Consider the following 24,730-nt stretch of genomic DNA (forward strand, 5'->3'; position numbering starts at 1 on the left):
CAAAATTGGGAAAGGAATAGGTCAAGGCTGTATATTGTCACCCTGCTTATTTATTTATGTCTAGAGTACATCATGCAAAATGCCAGGCTGGATGAAGGACAAGATGGAATCAAGATTGTGGGAGAAAAATCAATAACCTGAGCTATGCAGATAATACCACCCTAATAAAGCCAAGAGGAACTAAAGAGCCCCTTGATAAGGATAAAAGAGGAAAGTGGAAAAAGCTGGCTTAAAACTCAACATTAAAAAAAACTAAGATCATGGCATCCAGTCCTATCACTTCATAGCAAACAGATGGGGAAAATGTGGGAAAAGTACAGATTTTCCCAGGCTAGAAAATCACTCTGGACGATGACTGCAGCCAGAAATTAAAAGACGCTTGCTCCTTGGAAGGAAAGCTATGACACACCTAGACAGCGTATTAAAAAGCAGAGGCATCACTTTGCCAACAAAGGTCCATATAGTCAAAGTTATGGTTTTTCCAGTGGTCATATGCAGATGTGAGAGTTGGGCCATAAAGGCTGAGCACCAAAGAACTGATGCTTTTGAACTGTGGTGCTGGAGAAGACTCTCCAGAGTCCCTTAAACTGCAAGGAGATCCAACCAGTCAATCCTAAAGGAGATCAACCCTGAATGTTCATTGGAAGGACTGATGCTGAAGCTCCAATACTTTGGCCAACTAATGCGAAGAGCCAACTCATTGGAAAAGACGCTGATGCTTGGAAAAACTGAAGGCAAAAGGAGAAGGGGATGACAGAGGATGAGACGGTTGGATGGCATCATTGACTTGATGGCCACAAATCTGAGCAAACTCTGGGAGACAGCGGAGGACAGAGGCGTGGTGCCATCCGCGGGGTCGCAAACAGTTGGTCCTGACTTAGAGCAAAGGCTGCGGGCCCCCTGGGGGCGCCTCAAGGGGCCCTGAGAAAGCTCTGTCCCAGCTTCTGCAGGAGCTGTGGGCCCTGGCCCGGGCTCTGCTGCCCCCTGGCGGCCATGTGCTGCCCCATTCCAGACCCAGGGTCCCCCCTCAGGCTGTCGCTTGAGGCCCCCCTGCCCCAGCCTCCAACTTCTTCCTGTGCTTTTCCTCACCCTCAGCCCTGCCCACTGTTCCACCACATCTACAGCCAAACAGGAGGGGCCGCCATCTGATCAGAAAGGGCAGCCCCCAAGCACGTGACTCAGTAGGGAGATGGCACCTCGTACAGAACACAGGACCACGTGCCATGGGGTGTGGTCCTGCTCTGCACAGCTCCCACAGGGACTGAGTCTGGTCACCTGGCACCATGAAGGCCTCACTCCTCTCTGCCACAGACCAGCACCCCCACCATGACACAGACACGCGGGAGGAACTCAGGTCCCCAGCCCAGAGGCCGGTCTGACTCCAGATCCATCACTATGGCAGGCCATGCAGCGGCCCTCGACTGGACTACGGCCCTTGGGAGGCAGCTTGAGGTGCCTCCTGTGACACGTCCAGCCCCACCCCCGACTGCCCATCCTGCCCACCTAGGGTATCTCCCCAGGCCCCCAGAGGTACCTGCAGCAAGGCCAGGTCTGCGTCCTGGGCCAGCTGCTGCAGGTTCTTCACAGCGGACGTGGTCTTGATCACGCGCACCAGGGCCGGAGAGCAGTCAAGCGGGAGCTCACCCAGCAGGGACTTCTCATCGCTGAGCAGCAGCAGGGCGTGGTACGGGCTGTGGGGCAGAGACATGGTCAGCGGGACGAGCAGCCTTGGGCTCTCGGTCTGGGCACCTGAAAAGGAGAGGCTGTGGGAGGAACTGGAAGACGGGGTTGCACCCTGAGGCCTTAAAACCTGCGAGGACCACTGCTGCAGCAGAAAGAAGTGTGGGAACCCCGACGACCCGGCTCCATCCCACCTCTGGGACTGCTCACAAACACTGGCTGACTGAAAAATGAGTCAACCCTTCCCAAGGAACAGTCCCAAACTGGGCTTCCCTGTGGCTCAGATAGTAAAGAATCCATCTGCAATGCGGGAGACCTGGGTTCGATCCCTCGGTTGGGAAGATCCCCTGTAGAAGGGAAAGGCTACCCATTTCAGTATTCTGGCCTGGAGGATTCCACGGACTGTATCCATGGGGTTGCAAAGAGTAGGACAGGACTGAGTGACTTTCACAGCAACAGAACATGCTAAGTGAAGTAAGTCAGAGAAAAATAAACACAGTATTATATCCTTATATGTAGAATCTAGAAAAACACAACAAACAAACGAATAGAACAATAAATAAGCAGGGTGACAATATATAGCCTTGACGTACTCCTTTTCCTGTTTGGAACCAGTCTGTGGTTCCATGTCCAGTTGTAACTGTTGCTTCCTGACCTGCACACAGCTTTCTCAAGAGGCAGGTCAGGTGGTCTGGGATTCCCATCTCTTTCAGAATTTTCCACAGTTTATTGTGATCCACACAGTCAAAGGCTTTGGCATAGTCAATGAAGCAGAAATAGATGTTTTTCTGGAACTCTCTTGCTTTTTCCATGATCCAGCAGATGTTGGCAATTTGATCTCTGGTTCCTCTGACTTTTCTAAAACCAGCTTGAACGTTTGGAAGTTCACGGTTCACGTATTGCTGAAGCCTGGCTTGGAGAATTTTGAGCATAACTTTACTAGCAAGTGAGATGAGTGCAATTGTGTGGTTCTGACAGAATGTGGTCCACTGGAGAAGGGAATGGCAAACCACTTCACTATACTTGCCTTGAGAGCCCCATGAACATGATGAGAAGGCAAAATGATAGGATACTGAGTGAGGAACTCCCCAGGTCGGTAGGTGCCCAGTATGCTACTGGAGATCAGTGGAGGAATAACTCCAGGAAGAATGAAGGGGTGGAGCCAAAGCAAAACCAATACCCAGTTGTGGATGGGACTGGTGATAGAAGCAAGGTCCGGTGCTGCAAAGAGCAATATTGCATAGGAACCTGAAATGTTAGGTCCATGAATCAAGGCAAATTGGAAGTGGTCAAACAGGAGATGGCAAGAGTGAACGTAGACATTCTAGGAATCAGTGAACTAAAATGGACTGGAACGGGTGAATTTAACTCAGATGACCATTATATCTACTACTGTGGGCAGGAATCCCTTGGAAGAAAAGGAGTAGCCATCATGGTCAACAAAAGAGTCCGAAATGCAGTACTTGGATGCAATCTCAAAAACGACAGAATGATCTCTCTTCGTTTCCAAGGCAAACCATTCAATATTACAGTAATCCAAGCCTACACCCCAACGAGTAATGCTGAAGAAGCCGAAGTTGAACGGTTCTATGAAGACCTACAAGACCTTTTAGAACAAACACCCAAAAAAGATGTCCTTTTCATTATAAGGGACTGGAATGCAAAAGTAGGAAGTCAAGAAACACCTGGAGTAACAGGCAAATTTGGCCTTGGAGCACGGAATGAAGCAGGGCAAAGGCTAATAGAGTTTTGTCAAGAGAATGCACTGGTCATAGCAAACACCCTTTTCCAACAACACAAGAGAAGACTCTACACATGGACATCACCAGATGGTCAACACCGAAATCAGACTGATTATATTCTTTGCAGCCAAAGATGGAGAAGCTGTATACAGTTAGAAAAACAAGACCAGGAGCTGACTGTGGCTCAGATCATGAACTCCTTATTGCCAAATTCAGACTGAAATTGAAGAAAGTAGGGGAAACCACTAGACCATTCAGTTCAGTTCAGTTCAGTCGCTCAGTCGTGTCCGACTCTCCGCGACCCCATTCAGGTATGACCTAAATCAAATCCCTTATGATTATACAGTGGAAGTGAGAAATAGATTTAAGGGACTAGATCTGATAGACAGAGTGCCTGATGAACTATGGACGGAGGTTCGTGACATTGTGCAGGAGACAGGGACCAAGACCATCCCCATGGAAAAGAAATGCAAAAAAGCAAAATGGCTGTCTGGGGAGGCCTTACAAATAGCTGTGAAAAGAAGAGAAGCGAAAAGCAAAGGAGAAAAGGAAAGATATAAGCATCTGAATGCAGAGTTCCAAAGAATAGCAAGGAGAGATGAGAAAGGCTTCCTCAGCGATCAATGCAAAGAAATAGAGGAAAACAACAGAATAGGAAAGACAAGAGATCTCTTCAGGAAAATTAGAGATACAAAGGGAATATTTCATGCAAAGATGGGCTCGATAAAGGACAGAAATGGTATGGACCTAACAGAAGCAGAAGATATTAAGAAGAGGTGGCAAGAATACACAGAAGAACTGTGCAAAGAAGATCTTCACAACCCAGATAATCACGATGGTGTGATCACTGACCTAGAGCCAGACATCTTGGAACGTGGTCAAGTGGGCCTTAGAAAGCATCACTACGAACAAAGCTAGTGGAGGTGATGGAATTCCAGTTGAGCTATTTCAGATCCTGAAAGATGATGCTGTGAAAGTGCTGCACTCAATGTGCCAGCAAATTTGGAAAACTCAGCAGTGGCCACAGGACTGGAAAACGTCAGTCTTCATTCCAATCCCAAAGAAAGGCAATGCCAAAGAATGCCCAAACTACCACACAACTGCACTTCTGGTTTGGTAGATAGGTTAATTTTATTACCACAGATGAGTCATAGACTTTTAATGGTATAATTTCTTTGCATAAAATTTTGCCAGCGAATTTAAAAGGTAGCAAATAAAAGATCAAATTATTTTGAGGTTATGAGCAATAATGTTGTCTTTAGCTTAGCCTTTGAGAATATGTAATTGTTTAAAAATCCATTTTCAAGATGATAAATAGCCCTTGTGACTGCTTCCATGGGTTTTTTTATTTTTTCCTGAATTAATCATCCTTAGTTATTAAAAGCAGACCCTCACGTCTGGGGACATGAACCACGAGTGGATTGGCAACGAGTGGCTGCCCAACCTGGGGCTCCCGCGGTACCGTAGCCACTTCACGGAGTTCCTTGTGCACGCGCGGACGCTGGGCCATTGGACCAGGAAAGCCCTTCGCGGGCAACTGAGCACGGCTGAGGGTCTTCACGGGTCAGTCAGTGCGAGTAGCTCTTACTGGTTGGCGGAGAGATGTCTGCCTGTGGCCAGCTCTAACTTTATTCTCTTTCTCTTGGAAACAGAAACAGTTTCCAGTGTGGAATTATGTGCCTGTGAAGGTTGAATTATGACCGAAAAGAACTGGAAAGGAAAAGAGAAGAAAGCCAGAATGAACTGAAAGGCTAGTACAGCCCTATTTCTTGCTTCCCAGTGTATAAGCAGCCTCAGTGATGTCCTACTAGAAAGAGAAATTCAGGACACGCTTTCCGTGGAGAAAAACACCTTGCATCATCACAGAGGAGGAAGGGATAGAAAGGACTGTGTTTGAGATCGACCTCTGTGGCCGGAGAACTTGTGCTCTGTCCTTGGGCTCACATCAGTCTGCAGGTGATGTGTCCTGAGCTGAGAGCATTTCCCCACGGCTCCAGGGATTTCCTTGTTACTGTGCCATGTGTCCTGTTCTACTCACAAATGCTGCTGCACGCTGCAGATAACTCCAGCGTCGAGAAGAGCAAGACCTGCTGTGCACGCATTTAAGTGTGAAGAACACTGCTCTGGCAAATCACTCTTCTGTACCCACATCTTATAAAAAAAAAAAAAAAAGAGCAAAAATAAAGCTTGCACTCAAAAAAAAGTGCATGTTACAAAAAATTATATACCTCTTTGGATAAGTGAAGACAATTTTTATGGTTTAATATGCAGGTATTTCTTAAATCTAGGACGTTTCCTGCAATTAAGTTATCTGCCCAAGCTCCCACAGGAATTTGAATTTGTGAATCCCAACTCCGGGAGTTGGTGATGGACAGGGAGGCCTGGCGTGCTGTGATTCATGGGGTCGCGGAGAGTTGGACACGACCGAGCGACTGAACTGAACTGAATCTATAACATGACGTCATCAGTTCAGTTGAGTTGCTCAGTCGTGTCTGACTCTTTGCAACCCCATGGACTGCAGCACGCCAGGCTTCCCTGTCCTTCACCAACTCCCGGAGCTTGGTGAGATGTCATGGTTCATCTCTGTTCAGGGATAGACAGACTCTTGCTCAAGTATTACACAGGATTTCAGAATCCATGATTTATAAAGTACACGGACAAGCTGGAAATTTAAGGATAGGTTCAAAAACTCTTAGTTCACACATACAATGAAATTCACACATAGACTGCCCATTCCTTTCAATACCTATATGCTGACATGGAAAGAGAAAAAAATTTGATGAAGTCAGAAACTTGTGGAAATGAATGTTTAGCCTAATACTATTTTAGTAAGTACACGAATATGTGGGTGTGGGTGTCTATTTGTTAGAGGCTTAGAAGAGCAGTTTCCCCACCCAACCTTGAAATTAAGAGACTCTGTGATGTTTCCATATTCATGACAGCCAAATATAAGATTGGGAAATGACCAATGATTCACAGAGGAAGAAGGCAAGAAGAGTCTAGCATAATTAGAGCTAAGAGTGCTGGGGAATATTTAAAAATAATAATTTTGATAAGACTGAGTGGAACTGTATGTTCAAGAGCCTCAACAAGCAGGCAGAAGAGAAGCCTTAAAGTAGATACATTGCTGACATCTTTTGGGTCTCTGCCAATCCCTGGAAGACTGCTCTGAAACTTACAGGGGCAGGATCCCAGCTAGAGTATCTTCCACATCCATACCCCCTACACACATACACACACACACACACACACACACACACACACACACACACAGCTAAATGGCCTGAGTGTAGGCCACCTGACCAAAAGATGGGCCATCGGATTATCCCAGAAACTTAGAACTAGACCTAAGAGATGCTATCTGTCCCAAGTGGAAAATAGTTTGAGTATGGTCAGAAAGACCATGGCTGACCCAGGATAAACACAGGCCAAGAAAGCCAGAGAAAGAACAGGGAGACATGTGGGAACAAAGAACTCAGCGACCAGAGAGAGAGACACTGCAAGAGCACAGTTTCCCACTTCTTCCATCCAGTCACTCCTGAAGCCTGGCTGAACCTCCTGCCCTTTGACCACACAGGAGAGCCTCCAATGCTGATTGTAACTACAGCAACAGTGGCTCAATTCAGAGATCCTTCCCATCGGCTCAGCACTGAATACTCTACATATATGAATTCATTTACTGTTCCTGAAAACCCTGAGGCAGCTGTTTCCCCTTCTTCCCCCTCCCTTGTTTGTAGGTGAGGAAACTGAGGTACAGAGTTTCTGTGGAGCATCCAGCTAGGAAGTGGCAGAACCAGAATCCAATCCAAACAGTGTAGCTCCCCTTGCATTTAACTATGAACTATTCTACCTCTTGGCCTCAGGCTGCATGAGTGAATTTCCATCACTTGTGACCCAAAAAGCCCTGCCTGAGACACACAGAGGCCACATGGACTTGGGGAAAAGGTGCTGTCACAGGAACCCTGCCAGTCCTCCCTGCTAAGCTGACCAGCAAAGGATGACTTCCTGCAGTCAGAGTGGCTGCTGGACAGGGCCTTCAGACACTAGCAGAGCTGTGGGGAAGCCATCCGGGCACTGAGATAGCATTGCCTGAACCAATCTGTGTTTTGTGCCAGCTTCTGTTCTAGGAGCTGGAAAATTAACAAAGAACAAGACAGGCTAGAGCCCGGATCTTCTAAAGCTTATTTTCTAGAAGAGAGAGATGTATAAATGATTCTATTAGGGGAACCAAAGAATAAACAGCCCACCCTGACCAGGAAAGACAGTAACCCCTTTCATGAGTTATCTTACAACAGGAGGTCCTGGCAAGGAAGGCAGAACTAACGAGCTCCCCCTGACTGGAAGAATTCTGGAAAAGTCAAAAGGAGAGTGGAAACATGAGTCCACATGTCCTACAAATCTCCCAGAATCCTCTCACTGGAACATCTTGCTGCCACCAGGAAGGACCCTGAGTCAGAATGATTGGCCAGGGACAACCCAGAAACTAACTCCATCACCCTAAAAGGCAAGACTGCCAGCCACGCGGCACAACAGTTCTCCTGGGTTCCCTTACTCTGCAGGTCTCCACCTGGGCACCCCTTCCCAATAAAGTCTCTTGCTTTGTAAGAACGTGTGTCTCCTCAGACAAGTCACTCCCGAGTGTGAGACAAGAGCCCCCTTTTGGGCGCTGGAAGGGGTCCCCCTTCCTGCACAATTCTACACAGCCATAGATGCCACGGAAGGAAAAACAGGGGGTGGTGTGATCAGTGTTGAAAGGGACACTGAGGGAGCACAGGAGGAGAAGGCTTCTCAGAGAAGTGATGACTGAGCTGAGATGGAGGTGAGGAGAAGCCTCCCGAGTCCGAAGAGGAGTCAGAGAGGCTCCGAGGTGGGACAAGCATGGCGAACTCAAGACCAGAAGAGGCACGGTGGCTGGTGCACAATTCATTCTACCCCTTGGGCGGCTGAGTGTGTGGAGAGAGAGGCGACCCCGCTCCACAGCCTGAGCTCACGTGACTCTGAGGCTAGTGAAGGAGCAAATGCAGTGGCTGCAAAGACGGCCAGGTCCGCGTTCCTCCCTGTGTCCACAACCTCTGCAGTGTGGCTTGATGGCTCCTCTCCTCCATGCCCCACTTCTCAAGTCCAGAATGGCGCATGATTGGTTTCTGTGCAGCAGCAGCAGCAGAAGGGACAGTGTGCCAACTCCGAAGCGTTTCTCAAGAGTCCTTGCATGCTTGTGCTCTTAGGACCCTGGAACCTTGCCCAACCGTCCATGAACCAGCCTGAATAGCCTGGCGGATGGGGAGACACACAGCATCCAGTCTCTCTTCTGCTCTAATAAACACACATCCCAATGCTAGACACATGAGTGGAGCCATTCTAGGCCTTCCAGGCTCCAGGTAACCTGCCAGCTGACCACAGACACACAAGTGAGCCCAACCAAAGTCTGCAGAACTGCCCACTTCCATGCAGTTTGGGGGAAGTGTGTAATAAAGAAATAGCTAGTTCATACACCAAGTTGTATGGCAGGAGGAGAAGCGGATGACAGAGGATGAGATGGTTGGATGGCATCACCGACTCAATGGACATGAGTTTGAGTAGGCCCCAGGAGTTGGTGATGGACAGGGAAGCCTGGAGTGCTGCAGTTCAGGGGGTCGCAAAGAGTCTGACACAAGTGAGTGACTGAACTGAACTGAACACCAAGGTGATGCCCGGACAGAGAAAAGCACAGGGGACTATGGGAACGGCCGGAAACCATCCACGACAGCCTACTCTGTGGCCGTGCTTGGTAGCCTGGCCAGGGTCCAGATCAGTGAATACTGCTACAGGGAGACCCTGCCAGGGCCCCAGGCTGATGCCCTGGAGCAGCAGCTGCTCTGACATCAGGAAACAGCAACACCCAGTGGCTTCATTCACTGAAACTCCCCAGTGAGCAGTGAGAACCAGACACACCTGGCTTTAAATCCCAACCCTGCCTCTTGCTAGGGGCTTCCTAGGTGGCTCAGTGGTAAAGAATTCGCCTGCCAATGCAGGAGACACAGGAGATGTGGGTTCAATCCCCGGGTCAGGAAGATCCTCTGGAAAAGGAAATAACAACCCACTTCTTGCCTGGAAAATCCCATGGATAAAAGAGCCTGGCTTGCTACAATCCAAAGAATCACAAAGAGTCGGACATGACTGAGCAAGTGATCATGCATGCCTCTTGCTAGGCTGTGGCTAAACCTCTCCCACCTCTGTTTCCTCACCTGATAATGGGGTAAATACACAAAGCACATTAGAGAGAACCTGTCACATGAACCTAGCACGTCTGTGCTGTAGAAGTTTACAAGCATGAACATATAAACAAAAGGGAGGGAAACTCCCCACGTGAGGAGGCACACATCACTCACTCACCATATGTGAGAGAATTTTAGGTGGAACGCAGACACGGCATTCAATCACAGCAAAACTGCAATAACTGGGAATTGTTCCCTTTTAAATTATTTGCAATCCTCATGATTCTGTCAAAAGAGAAAGTCTCTGTTTGGTGCTTGTATGTTTTGAACACCACTTTAATATCTGCTAAATTCCCTTTTGGAACAAAGTTGAAGGGATGTTTCAAATTGAGATCTTTGTCAGCCAGCAGTACCTTGCGAGAATTTCATAATATTGCTAATTATGTTCATTTTTAATAGTTACTAATTCTTTATGGGTGATATTGTTTTTCCATTTATATGGTGATAAAGTTTCTTTGAAATGAATGTGTTAAATGAAAAAGCAGACCATTAAAAAGACATCTTTTAAAGGACACAGTGCACACAGCAAATACTGTTAAAGCAGAATACTAGGGAAAACTGAAATAAGGAAAAGAACTTTGATGGAATTGATAGAATTTGGTATTCAAGCTGGCTCAAATTCCAGCTTAGCCAAGTTACTAGCTACACAACTGTATTAGTCAGCTTTTGCTAGGCAAGACTGCAATGACAAGCAACCTCAAATTCCAGTGGGGGTTTACAACACACAAAGTGTAGTTCTTGGTCATGCTACATGCCACTGCACTTGTCTGTGGCTCTGTGGCTTTGTTTCATGTGTCTTTTTTCTATTTTTAATTGGAGGATAAATGCTTTACAATGTTATGTTGGTTTCTGCTGTATAACAACATGAATCAGCTGTAAGTGCATACACACACACACACACACACACACACACACACACACACACACACCCTCCTTCTTGAAACTCCCTCCCACTTTCCCCCCAACTCCATGTGTCTTTTATATGCCAGGATATAAGCTGAAGAAGCAGTCCTCGCTTGGTCCCAAGGCACAGGGGAAAAGAGCAAGGGCCAAATCGTGCAATGACTCTGGAAGCTTCTACTTAGATATACAGTATATCATGGCTGCTCAATTACACTGGCTAATGGGTATCACATGGCCACACCTCACATCAACAGAACAGGAAAGTTCATTCCTCCTGTAGGTAGATACTACGCTATCACAAAGCAATGGGTGAGAATATATAATCCTCTCACAGAGAGAAAGCAAATAATTGATTCAATAATATAATTCATCATAATGACCCTGTGCAAGTCACCACACTTTTACTTCTCCATTTTTGAGATGAGAATACCTACTTCAGAGTCAAGCTCAAAAATATGAATTCCCTTCCGCTTCTGAGATTCATTCAGAGCAGCTCAAACCAAAATTAGAATAAAGAGCTTGGTAGACAAGCTGCATTCAAACTTTAGTCCAAGATCTGTAACCAGTTAAAAATAAAACCCAGTGAATGTTCATGTGAGATGAATGTACTCCCCTCCTAAGCTGGCCACAGTCCCCTCCATGTCAACTCATGTCAACACCTTATGAAAATCTTCCTGGAAAAACACTTACCCATTTCAGAACTAAAGAAAAAATGTAGAGGAAATGGTTATATTAATTGACATCGTAATATTAGTATCATGATTAAAAGCATACATTTTGGGACTTCCCTGGCGGTCCAGAGGTAAAGAATCCGCCTCACAACAGAGGAGACAGGATTCGATCCCTAGTCCAGGAAGATTCCGCATGCCTCGGAGCAACCAAGGGACAACTACTGAGCCCATGCGCCAAAACTACTGAAGCCCGCATGCCCTAGAGCCCATGCTCTGCAACAAGAGAAGTCACTGCAAGGGGAAGCCTGTAAATGGCAACTAGAGAATAGCCCCCATTCACCACAGCTAGAGAAAGCTCACTCACAGCAACGAAGACCCAGTGCAGCCAAAAAATAAAATAATAAATTAAAAAAAAAAACAGCGCACATTTTAGAATTGGAATCATGGCTGTAACTTATTTGTATATGACCTTGAGGAAGTTAAGTAACTGAGCCTCAAATTATTCATAAAATGGGACAGTGGAACAACAGACTGGTTCGAAATTGGGAAAGGAGTAAGTACGTCAAGTCTGTATATTGTCACCCTGCTTATTTAACTTTTATGCAGAGTACATTGCGTGAAATGCCGGGTTGGATGAAGCGCAAGTTGAAATCAAGATTGCTGGGAGAAATATCAATAACCCAGATACGCAGATGCCACCACGCTAATGGCTGAAAGAAAAGAGGAACTAAAGAGCCTTTTGATGAGGGTGAAAGAGGAGAGTGAAAAAGTTGGCTTTAAAACTCAACATTGAAAAGACTAAGATCATGGCATCCGGTCCCATCACTTCATGGCAAATAGAAGGGGAAACAATGGAAACAGTGGCAAACTTTATTTTCTTGAGCTCTAAAATCACCACAGACAGTGACCACAGCTATGAAATTAAAAGACACTGGCTCCTTGGAAGAAAAGCTATGACAAATCTAGACAGTGTATTAAAAATCAGACATCACTTTGCCAACAAAGGTCCGTATAGTCAAAGCTATAGTTTTTCCAATAGTCATGCATGGATGTGAGAGCTGGACCATAAAGAAAGCTGAGTGCCAAAGAATTGATGTTTCTGAACTGTGGTGCTGGAGAAGACTCTTGGGAGTCCCTTGGGGTGCAAGGAGATCAAACCAGTCAATCCTAAAGGATATCAGTCCTGAATAGTCATTGGAAGGACTGATGCTGTAGCTGAAGCTCCAATACTTTGGCCACCTGATGCAAAGAACCAACTCACTGGAAAAGACCCTGATGCTGGGAAAGACTGAAGGCAGGAAGCAAAGGGGATGACAGGGGATGAAATGGTTGACTGGCATCACCGACTCAATGAACATGAGTTTGAGCAGACTCCGGGAGATGGTGAAGGACAGGGAGGCCTGGCGTGCTGCCGTCCACGGGGTCGCAAAGAGCTGGACACAAGCAAGCAAATGAACAACAACAAACATAACTGTTTCCGCCACAGGTTACTATGAAACTTGAAGGAGATAAGTCACATGTATGGCTAATTACTGTGCCTGGTGCAAATGCAGACTCTAACGGAACCCCTTAAAAGGCCGGCACACATCCCAAAGTATCAGCAAGTACTCCAAGTCAACGTCTCACATCCAGTATAGGGAGGTCCTCGCTTACACCAGTTGAAGAAGTTCAAGTTCAATTTTTGTTTCCCTTCTTCGTGACATGGGATAGTGCCCTGCTCCCTGGAAACCCTGCAGACATGCCCTGACCTTGTCTCTAACTATAAAGGACTTTCAATTCTTTTTGTGAACCTGTAGAAGTAAAAGATACAAAAATCATTTCTGAAAGTGATAAATGGATATGGACCATGAATGGCAACACTGGTATCCCCAGCCTTCTGTTCACACGGCATTTTAGCAAGAGGCTGCTGTCAGCATACAAGGAGACCCTCGGAAGACAGACCCCCAACGAGAGAATCTTTTACTCTTCTTTAGGGCTGGAACGTCTGTCTTATGTGTCATGGACGATTTTAGCAATACAGTGTATTCCATCTCCCAGCTGGAGAACATGTCACCAATTACTTGGAAAAGAGATGAATAATTAAACAGACTTTTCTCTCAAGACAACTAAGTGGAAGTGTCTGGGTAATAGTGAAAGGTCAGAGATGATAATTTCCCTGTGGTTCACAGCAGTTTGGTCTATTTCTCTTTTTTGGCCACACCCCACAGTTTGTGGGGCCTTAGTTCCCCAACCAGGGTCATGACATTGAAAGTTCTGAGTCCGAACCACTGGACAACCAGGGAATTCCCAGTCTAGTTTATTTCTCGGTCTGCTCAAGCTTTCAAAGTTTCCTCGTGTCTGCACCAGCTCAGACTCTGAGTTAATCATGTATACTCTCTCACCTTTAAAGTGGGAATTATGGATTGTTTGGAAACACTAGTAGGCTTTAAGAGCCAAATCAAGATAAGGGAGTCTCTCATTTCAGATATTAGAGTGACACAGGACTCAGGATTTGATGAAAACAGACCGGCACACACACAGACACAAATAACTAGTGTAAAACAAAGAATGTGGCTCACCAACCAGTTTCACAGCCATTGCAGATGCTGACCAGCAGAGCACCCAGAGGGGAGTTCAGATGAGAGACAGGACAGGACACTCAGCCTTGGGAAAACAGGCCCCTTTGATAGTCAAATCAAAGGAAGAATTTATCTCAGGAAGAATTTTAATGAATCCAGAATCTCGCATCTGCCCCTAAGTAGTAAAGTATTAAAATCATTAACTTGGTATATCTGTTCCTTGTGACTACAGTAATCTTTTATTGAGATGTATGCATGACACATACACTCCCTGGTCAAATATCATACATATACTGGCTTCTCCCCCATCTCTGCAGAGCTGGCACCTCAGAGCTGCCTAGAGACTGTCTCCCAGGCTAGAGTCCTCAGTAAGGTCCCTGAGTAAAACTTAAATTCACAACTCTTTTTGTTTTTTGATGTTGCTGACCGGTTTTTGTTTTTGTTTGTTGACTGTGCTGGGTCTCCGCTGCTACACACGGGCTTCTCTCTAGTTGCAGCGAGTGTGGGCTGGCTACTCTCTACTTGTAGAGCCCAGGCTTCTCATTGCAGGGGCTTCTTGCTGTGGAGCACTGGTTCTAGGGTGCTCAGGCTTCAGTAGTTGGGGCATAGGGGCTCAGTAGTTGCAGCCCCTGGGCTCTAGAGTGTGGACTCAGTAGTTGGGGTGCACAGGCTTAGCTGCTCCACAGGATGTGGGATCCTCCCAGATCAGGGATTGAATCTATGTTTCCTGCATTGGTAGGCAGACTCCCTGCCACCAAGCCACCAGGGAAGCCCTCACAGCTCTTAAGATCTGCATTTTCTTTCAATCAACATGAGTGAATGACTGGTGTTTAGTAGACTGAAGTAAAAAATTCCTACCAAGTAACAAGAAAATGTGAAAGGGGAGCATTTACAGAAGACGAAATGCAACTGTCGAAGAAATACATAAAAAGAAACCTCATTAGTAATCAAGAAAATGCCTATTAAAATTAAATGCCATTTTTTCTCCCTTCGGATTGGCAAAAATGTTAAAGTTTTGAGGCAGGAGATAGATGGGCCCCAGGCTGAGCAGCTCGAGTTTGTCCCCTGTGGACAGACACTCTGAGATGAAATAGAATAGGAGAGGCTGAGGCCTGCCCAGATAAAACACAGAGACCACATATTTCTCATTCTCGAGGTCAAGGAGACCTTCCAAGACTGTACATGTGCAGAAAGACTCCATGGAGGTCAAAAGGGAGTGATGCTAAGTGATTCTAGCCTATTTGCTAGAAACCATCTTGGCTAAGAGATGTATGTGCATACAGAGCAGGATCCTGAACTAAACCAAATACAGACTCATAACCAGACAAAGCAAGATGACTGATCAAAGGGAACCCAGAAGACATGCTCCATAGAAGTCATTTACTCTACCACGAGTGTTCGATTCCCTCTCTCTGAGCTCACCTGTGTGTGCCTATTCACACATATGCCTTTTCCTCCTAATGAACACTTTGTTTCACTACTTTCTGTGTGGGAATTCGTTTCTACAACGCGACGAGCCAGGGCCTTGCCGCTGGCCACTAATCTAGTGGCTAGGATTCAGTGCTCTTACTGCCACTGCCTGACTTCAATGTCTGGCCAGGAACCAAAATCCTGCTTCAAGCCACAGAAGGCCAAGGCCACCCAAGATCAGCCTGACCACGTTACAATTTAAGGAAGACGCAGTGAAAGAGAAACACACGCTGCCTGGGGGTGTAACACCAGTCACTTTGGAGGACATCTGCTAAAATCTGAATCATGTACACCCCATGCCATTTGAGTTCTCAGGAACTAGAGAAACACGAGCATGTGTGTGGACATGAACAGGATGCTGATCGTAGTACTGTGTGTAACAGACACAGCTGGGGAAACACTGAAGCTGCCCGCCCTAGCCAGGCACCATAGAAACCACCTGCAGGAGTTATCTTAACCACAGGAGGTCCTGGTAAGGAAAGCAGAACTAATAAGCTACCACTACCTGGAAGAATTTGGGAAAAGTCAAAAGGAGAGAGCAGATGCCAGTCTACATGTCCTGCCAACCTTCCAGATTCCTCCTCACTGGAATCCACCTTGGCCAAGCGATGTGCACGCCACCAGGAAGGACCCTGAGTCAGAACGATTGGCCAGAGACAATCCGGAAACTAATCTCATTGCCATAAAACCTGAGACTGCAAGCCACGTGGTACAGTGGTCCTCCAGGGTTCCCTTACCCTCCTGCTCTCCACCCGGGTGCCCCTTCCCAATAAAGTCTCCTGCTTTGTAAGCACGTATCTCCTTGGACAATTCATTTCCAAGTGTTAGACATGAGGCCACTCTCAGCTGCTGGAAAGGGTCCCCCTTCCTGCCACACCACCACTCCTAAAAGAATCTGAAGGTTGCTAAACACAGAGTAGCCATAAAAAATGGGAATAGAATACTAGGGAGTACGTAGTTAAAAGCATAACATCAGAGAGTGCTCAAGACTCTGCAACACGAAAAATCAAGTTCCAAGATGATGAGTGATAGATGACACCATTTAGCAAGACACACACACACACACACACACACTACCATACAATCTGTATGGATACAAATACGGACAGAGAAAAGATTCTAAAAAGAGACACCAATTGTGCAGCCTCTGGGAAAGGGAGAGAGGACCTAGAGTGGGATGTCAAAAACACCAAAACGGTCTTTAATACCATGTCTCACGACAGCTAATTCATCTTAATGAGGCGCTGTTGTCGTTGTTTACTCGCTCAGTCATGTCCAACTCTTTTGCGACCCCCTGGACTGTAGCCCGGAGAAGGCAACAGCACCCCACTCCAGTACTCTTGCCTGGAAAATCCCATGGACGGAGGAGCCTGGTGGGCTGCAGTCCATGGGGTCGCTAAGGGTCGGACATGACTGAGCGACTTCACTTTCACTTTTCACTTTCATGCCTTGGAGAAGGAAATGGCAACCCACTCCAGTGTTCTTGCCTGGAGAATCCCAGGGACGGGGGAGCCTGGTGGGCTGCCCTCTATGAGGTCACACAGAGTCAGACACGACTGAAGCGACTTAGCAGCAGCAGCAGCAGAACTGTAGCACACCAGGCTCCTCTGTCCATGGGATTTCCCAGGCAAGAACACTGGAGTGGGTTGCCATTTCCTTTTCCAAGGGATCTTCCCAACCCAGGCATGGAACATGCGTCTCCTGCATTGGCAGGCAGATACTTAAGCATTTTTTATGAATTTAATTTTTTTCCCTTTAACACAGTAGGGCGATCTCACTGCATCACCCATGGTGGGTCACAAAGTCTGGTCGATTGCATAATCGACAGAAGAGATATGCTTACGGGGATAAATATGGGCATAATTATTACCACACGACTGACACTTCTGTCTCCCCTGATGCTTTCTCTTTACTCGGAGAAACAGGAAGCCAAGGCACACCTGGTTTTGTGCTCTTCTAATTGCCGAAGGCCTACAGGCTTAATCCCTTCCCAGGGATGATAATTAACATTTTTAATACAGGCACTTTACAATCAATAGAGTTAACAACTGCTGCTCTTATCTACTTATACTCAGGTGTGAAAAAGGAAAGCGGATGGGATGGATGCTTTAGGACTGGAGAGAAAGGGATAGAATTCAAAAGGAATCCACACAGCCTGGGGGCAATCTGGAGAGGCAAAGCTTCTGAACCCTGGAAGAGGGGGATGCAGAGTCAAGACCAAGTTTATGTATGGCAAAAACCACTACAATATTGTAATTAGCCTCCAATTAAAATAAATAAATCAATTTTTTCAAAAAGACCAACTTTAAAAGGCAGATTCTTTAGCATGACATCTAGAGCTTTCCATATTCCGGGCTTATGTCTACTATTCCAGAACCTTCACTCAGCTCGATCTAGCACGAAGGGGTGCCAAGTGTGAAGGGTAAGACCTACGACAATGGAAGGAAGTAACCAACCATCCCAGAGACACAGACACAGGAACCAGCTCCAGCAGCACAGACAGGGGTTTCCCTCGTGGTCCACTGGTTAAGACTCCACTGCAGGGAGCATAAGTTCCCTGGTCAGGGACTAAGATTTCACATACTGCATGGCTAAAAAAAAAAAAGCAGCAGCAGCACATTCATCCACAGTTTCTTGCATTATAAGATTTCATGGGATAAGAACTATCCTATCTCCACTAAAGGGCCCTAAAGGGTGGGGAAATGGAAAAGAAGGGTCTCTCTTTTGTTTCCCATTTGATCACAGCACCCCAAAACAGGTTTCTGCTTTAAGAAATCTATTTTTCTCTAAGTTTTTCTCTTTCCCAGCGCATATCATAATATAATGTAATGATCTCTTTTTTCCTTATTTGCTTGTTTACAAACAAGGAAAATGTAAGTTACATGAGGAGCAAGGACTTTTTCAGTCTTGTTCACCACAGTTTTTAGGGGGGGTTTGGTTCAGTTTGGTTGGACACACTGAGCGGCATGTGGGATCTTAAGCTCCCCAACCAGGGATGTAACCTGCGCCCCCACACGGTGGACGCAGAGTCTTAACCATCAGACCACCAGGGAAGTCCCTTGTCTTGTTCACCACTGCATCCCCAATCCGGCATACAGTAGGTGCTCGATAAAGCTTCTTTTTAAATCTTGAAGGTGGAGATACTTCCAGAAACATAGCAAGAAACTTGAAGTATAGTACCTGAGGGTGACATAGATCACTGAGCAGAGAGAATGGCTAAGAAAGAGAACTGGAAATGACCATTTTGGAGAGGACTTTTTTCATTCCGACAGTAACAGTAAAGGGCATAAAATCACAAGATTTCACATGGATTCTCCTCTGTGGCCCTGTGGGTTGTTTAAAAGTTAGAAACATCATGCTAGTGGCTCCACAAAGCAGACCCTTAAAACAAATTTTCAAAGCTTGACCTCAGCTGAGCTAAGATTTTAATCCATATCCATTAGTGACAAGACTGGTACAAAAATAAGAACAGTCACTTCCTCTTTTACGTTTGAAAAAAAAAACTTACTGAACTCTGAACTTCCTCTCTTCTAACCACAACTTACTACTGGCTTACTTTGGTAAAATAATTGCCAACAAAATAATAAGGAGGCATCTTATTGGCGCTGCTAAGTTTCTATCCAAGACTCTGCCTACAACATTGTCTGCTGATTCCAAGTTTTTCAAGGAGCCCATCCAGAGATCCTGATTGAAAGGGGAGAAAACTGTCCCAAGGCTGCCAAGAAACTGCTCAGCTCAGCTTTGTGGCTATGGCGGCTCCACTCACAGGGCGGACACCTGCCATGCCAAAATGAAACTGAGCCCAAACTGGCGGGCTATTCCGAGGCACAAATCTGCAGCCAGATCCCTGGGACGGAGCTTGGACACAGGGTGCAGCAGCCCGGGTCTGGGCCTGACACTTACTCACCAGTTCTGTGATGTTGAGGAAGTGGCTTAACCTCTCTGGGCATCCGTTTTCTCATATGTTAGAAAGAAAAAAGGCTTTTGTTTCTGGTACAGTCGAACAAACTCCAATTGAACCCAAATTTCCTACAAATAACAAGTTTAACTCTGGACCAAAAAAAAAAAATTTTTTTTTTTTTTACCTGAAAGTACTGAAGAATGAACATAAGAAGGCAAATTCTGGAGGGAGGGAGCTGAAATGTGAAAGAACAGAATAGCCATTTTGCAGCTTTTACCCGGAGGACAGGCTTCAGTCAGCACCAAATGGCAGCTAAGACTCCAACATAAAACCCTAAGTCTTCCTGACGTGCAGAGCCAGAGGACATATTTCAGGTCAACCACAGCTACTGGAAAGTGCGGAGGGAATCCAGGAACAGAGCAAGCTCAGAGAGAAGCCTCAACTCCTGAGTACAGGCAGACCTCAGAGATACTGCGGGCTTGATTCTAGACTACCGCACACATTGCAATAAAGCGAATCACCCATTTTTTCTGGTTTCCCAGTGCAGATTAAAGTTACATTTACACTATACTGCAGTGTATCAAGTGCACACTAGCACTGTGTCTGTAAAAACAACGTACATACCTTAATTTAAAAATTCTTCATTGCTAAAAAATACCAACACAATCACAGTAGTAACATCAAAGATTACTGATCACAGATCACCATAACAAATATAATGAAAATGAAGACATTTGAAATACAATGTGAATTACCAAAACATGACCTGGGACACAAAGTGAGCAAATGCTATTGAAAAAATGGTGTCAAGAGACTTGCTGAAAACCTTCAATTTGTAAAACAAAACAAAACTACAGTACCTTCAAAGCACAGTGGAATGAGGTATGCCTGTATAAGGCTTTCCCCCATGGCTTAGCAGGAAAGAATCTGCCTGCAGCGCAGGAGTTGCAGAAGATGCAGGTTTGATCTCTGGGTCAGGAATATCCCCTGGAGGAGGGCATGGCAACTCACTTCCGTATTCTCGCCTGGAGAATCCCATGGACAGAGGATCCTGGCAGACTACAGTCCATAGGATCACAAAGAGTCGGACACAACTAAAGCAACTTAACATGCACACACACCCTGTAAGAACTCTCTCTAAGTGTCTGACTGACTCTCGAACCAGGCACACAAAGGGTAGCCTCAAAGAAGCCTCAAGATAAACTAAAAAACAGAACTGACATTTAGCTGGTGTCCAAGAGACAGTTTACTCTACAAGTCAACAGCTCACAAAGGTGAAAACGTCAGCATTCCTCAGAGAAATACAACAGAATCCAGAGTCCACACAATGTAACACTCACAATGTCCAAGATACATTCTGAAATGATGCGACACGTGAAAAACCGGGAAAATATGACCCACTCTAAAGAGAAAATACAATCAACCAAGGAAAAGAAGGGAGGAATAGTTCCTATTAGGTTAGGGCAATAATCTGAAACTGTCTGAGATACAAGGCATTCAGCTGCAGGTAACAGAAAACCCATCTTGAAATGGCTTAAGCAATAAGAGAATTCATGGTCTAACAAGACCAAATTTCTACAAATAGGGCTATATAGGGATTATATCAGGGCTATATCAAGGTTAATTAATTCAGTGGCTCAATGACATCATGAAAGACACAATTCCTCTCTATTTTTTTACACTATCACTCACAGCATGTAAGCCCTGTCCTTCACGGTCAAAGATAGCTGCCATGTTCCAAAGCATGACAGGAGGTCCTTGAAGACAAAGATTTTATCCTGGGTACCCTTCCTTCTGGATTTGTATGCTGTCCTGTGAGGACATGACTCTTGGTACTTATCACAGTCTTCTTGGGACCAAGAGGGCAGATATTGATGACACTTGGAGGATGGCGGATCAAATAACTGGGCGAATCCCGTCTTTCACGACCCTGTTAAGCCTCTGAGTAACCCTCAAATCACCTACCTCCAAATAACTTCTTAAATGTTCGACTATGAACATTCAAACCATACTATCTGAAACAACCAACAGAATTGGAAAACTAGTAACATTAGCTCTAAATAGAAGACAAGCACAAAAAACACAATGAAAATTATAATTACTAATCCCAGCAGCCACATATCTCTGAGCCTGAGGTTGCCTCATTCTTTTTATTTAAAAGAGAAATTAGCATGCATCAGAAAAGTGTCTTAGACACGATAGCACCACAGTGAGAAATTCTCCTTAACAACCAGTAGAATTAAAAAGAGAATTGAAGGGGGGAAAATATATGTGTGTGTGTTTCTATTTAATGTCACACACAACTAAAATCTTTGAGTACCGCCAATAATATGCTTTAGGCATTTTGAAAAAAAAACTGCCTTGTACTAAAACCTCCCAAATATTTACTGTCATCTCTGACTTCTCATTATTCCCAATTACCTTTTGGACATCTATACCTGGAGATACTACAGGCATCTCAAACTCAATACGGCCCATGTAGAATTCACTATCTTTACCCCTAAGCTTTCTCCTCTTCTTGAATTTCCTGCTGCTCTTTATGATATCCCTCTTCATCAAGTACCCAAATGAGAAATCCCTCAATAGCTGACAATGATTCATACTCCTTTTATTGGTCTATGTGCCAAAGTGATGTTCTGCCTCACACAGACATTATCATATGTGACTGTCACAAATCTTTATAGGAGGTACTGTCCCTTATCATGTACCCTTGTTTCATAGTGACCAAGTCAAGGATAAGAAATTTGCCTGGGCTCACAGGATCTGAATCCACATCTGTCTAATCCTCTTTTCCTACTTCACAAAGCAAGTAGAGACCATCAAGCAAGAATCCCTCAACTGGCCTTGTGCATGCGTGTGCGTGCTAAGTCACTTCAGTCGTGTTCAACTCCGACTCTTTGTGACCCTACGGACTGTAGCCTGCCAGGCTCTTCTGTCCATGGGGGTTCTCCAGGCAAGAATACTGGAGTGTGTTGCCATGCCCTCCTTCAGGGAATCTTCTGAACCCAGGGATTGAACCCACGTCTGTCTCCTGCATTGACAGGGGGGTTCTTTACCAGCAGCATCACCTGGGAAGCCCCAACTGGCTTTAAAATTATTTTATTTCCCACCCGTTTTCCCTTCTGCTTTAATTCCACCTGTGTTCTCCCCTCTCATTAACAGGGACAGAATAAAGGGACAAAGTAGGTGATTAAGTAGTCAAACCCGGGTCTCCTGCATTGCAGATAGATTCCCTACCATCTGAGCCACTGCTGCTACTGCTGCTGAGTCACTTCAGTCGTGTCCGACTCTGTGCGACCCCACAGACGGAAGCCCCCCAGGCTCCCCCGTCCCTGGGATTCTCCAGGCAAGAACACTGGAGTGGGTTGCCATTTCCTTCTCCAATGTGTGAAAGTGAAGTCGCTCAGTCATGTCCGACCCTTAGCGACCCCACGGACTGCAGCCCACCAGGCTCCTCCATCCATGGGATTTTCTAGGCAAGAGTACTGGAGTGGCTTGCCATTGCCTTCTCCGATCTGAGCCACTAGGGAAGCCCAAATCCCAGTATGGGATTGTAGGTAGAAAAATATGGAAGATCCCTGTAACTTAATGATTACTCAAGAAAGCAGGCTTGCTTAGCAACAAAACGGTGCAACAGAAGCATGGGACATGTCCCCAGACAATAAAATAATGGTGGCATGTGGTCCACAACCTGCCCAGGGAGCTCAGTAAGTTAGTGATCCCCAGGACACCCTCTCTGCGCGCATAAAAAACAACAGTTTGTGGACTTAGCTTGACCATGTAGGGACACAAAAACTGCCCTACTCAACTGGGAGGAGGAGCTGATGATGGAAGCATGACATCCACTCAAGACAAACAAGGGACTTCCCTGATGGCTCAGTGGTAAAGAATCCGCCTGCTGATGCAGGAGACGCAGGTTCGACCCCTGGTCCTGGAAGATCCCCATTGCAACAGGGCAACCAAGCCTGTGCCCCACAACTATTGATCCATGAGCTGCAACTACTGAAACCCGGGCTCCTAGAGCCAGGACTCTGCGAGAGAAGCCACAGAAATGAGAAGCCCACGCCCCACAGCTAGAGAGTAGACCCTGCTCGCTGCAACTAGAGAAAACCTAAGCAGAAACAGAGACCCAGCACAGCTACAAAAAATAAAATAAATAAAAACCTCACACTGGGTAAAGGGCCACAGAGAATCAGGAGTCAAGAGAGGGTGTCAGAAAATATAGGGCACTGTCCCAGGATATTTTAAAAAAAAAAGAAGAAAGAAAGAAAGACAAACAAGTTCTTCTCCCCCTCCCCACTTTTCCTTTGATTATGAAACTGTAGCCTAAGTTCTTGGGGTGCCACATTTCTCAACCTCCTGCTTATAAACCTCACAAGTGCCCCATTCTAATATGTCATTTCTTATCTATCACTCTGTCCCTCGCTGAATTCTTTTCTACACCAAGACATAAAGGACCGTGGTACCGGAGCTCTTTGGAGCCCCCCCGAAATGACACCAAACGGTTTCACCATCTCCCAGAAAGATGCCCTCCTTAGTCCTCCGTTACTTCACCATGCTCTCATCAGCACTTAGCGCTGTCAACCTTACCACGTTGAGAAGAGTCCTGCTCACTTTGAACCCTGGACAGTTTTCTCTCTCCTTTCAACATTTTTCTGCCTTCTCTCTGCCCCTCCAAATTTTCTCTTCTTCAAGCTTAATGTTCCTGATCCTTCAACTACTATTTCTTGGCCAAGCGTCCCTTCTCTCTCCTGCTTCTCCTCCCCCTGCACCGACACTCTGCTTCACTCACTGCTTCCACTTCCTCAAAACTCAACTTAGAACCTGAGCTCCCACATGCAGTGGCTTAGAGCGTGGCAGCAGCTCCTTTATCTCCAGCCTGATGGCTTGATGGCTGCAGCATCCTTTGTTTGCCGATATGGAAGGTAACATTTTTCATTCGCATACACCACACCACGATACTGTCACAATGCCCTAGCCAAAGGCTGATCAAGGGTCCTGGCAGAATCCCTGAACTACAAGCTTCAGAACAGATGGCCTGGGTTTATCATCCTCTTCAAATTCTTAGTTTCAAGACCTGGGGCAGGGACTTCCCTGGTGGTCCAGTGGTTAAGAATTCACCTTGCAGTGCAGGGGATGAAAGTTCAATCCCTGGTCGGGCAACTAAGATCCTACATACCGCGGGGCAGCTAAGCCCATGCACCACAGCTAGAGAAAACCCACAGGCCGCAACTAAGACCAGACACAGCCAAATAAATACTTTAAAAAAAAGACCTGGGGCAAGTTAATATCCCTGAATCTCCATTTCTTTCTTTTTTTTTGGAGAATGTTGCATGGCTTGCAGGATATCAGTTCCCTGACCAGGGATCAAACCTGTGCCCCCTGCAGTGGAAGCACGGACTCCCAGGGAATTCAGTTTCTTCATGGAGGGAAAATGAGACCCACCTGCTGCAGACTTTAAACGCAATCATATGTGAAGCATTCAGCTCAGGGCCTCGATAAATGAGCACACAGCTCTTCAGGGAAGCATTATCATCCCACAGACATGTCT

At 45.9% G+C, this 24,730-nt stretch overlaps 1 pseudogene across 1 annotated transcript in view; it reads right to left on the reverse strand.

Annotated features, from left to right (window-relative positions):
* LOC129557782 (GATOR1 complex protein NPRL3-like) overlaps window positions 1-24,730 on the reverse strand; it is a 53,071-nt pseudogene that overhangs the window by 6,206 nt on the left and 22,135 nt on the right. The window contains exon 3 of the transcript XR_016036625.1: window positions 1,535-1,749. The product of XR_016036625.1 is annotated as a GATOR1 complex protein NPRL3-like (transcript). The remainder of the gene's footprint in view (window positions 1-1,534; window positions 1,750-24,730) is intronic.

Source organism: Moschus berezovskii, chromosome 27 (assembly GCF_049115385.1).
Source record: "Moschus berezovskii isolate FMDL1 chromosome 27, NW_MosBer_1.0, whole genome shotgun sequence".
Taxonomy (NCBI): Eukaryota; Metazoa; Chordata; class Mammalia; order Artiodactyla; family Moschidae; genus Moschus; species Moschus berezovskii.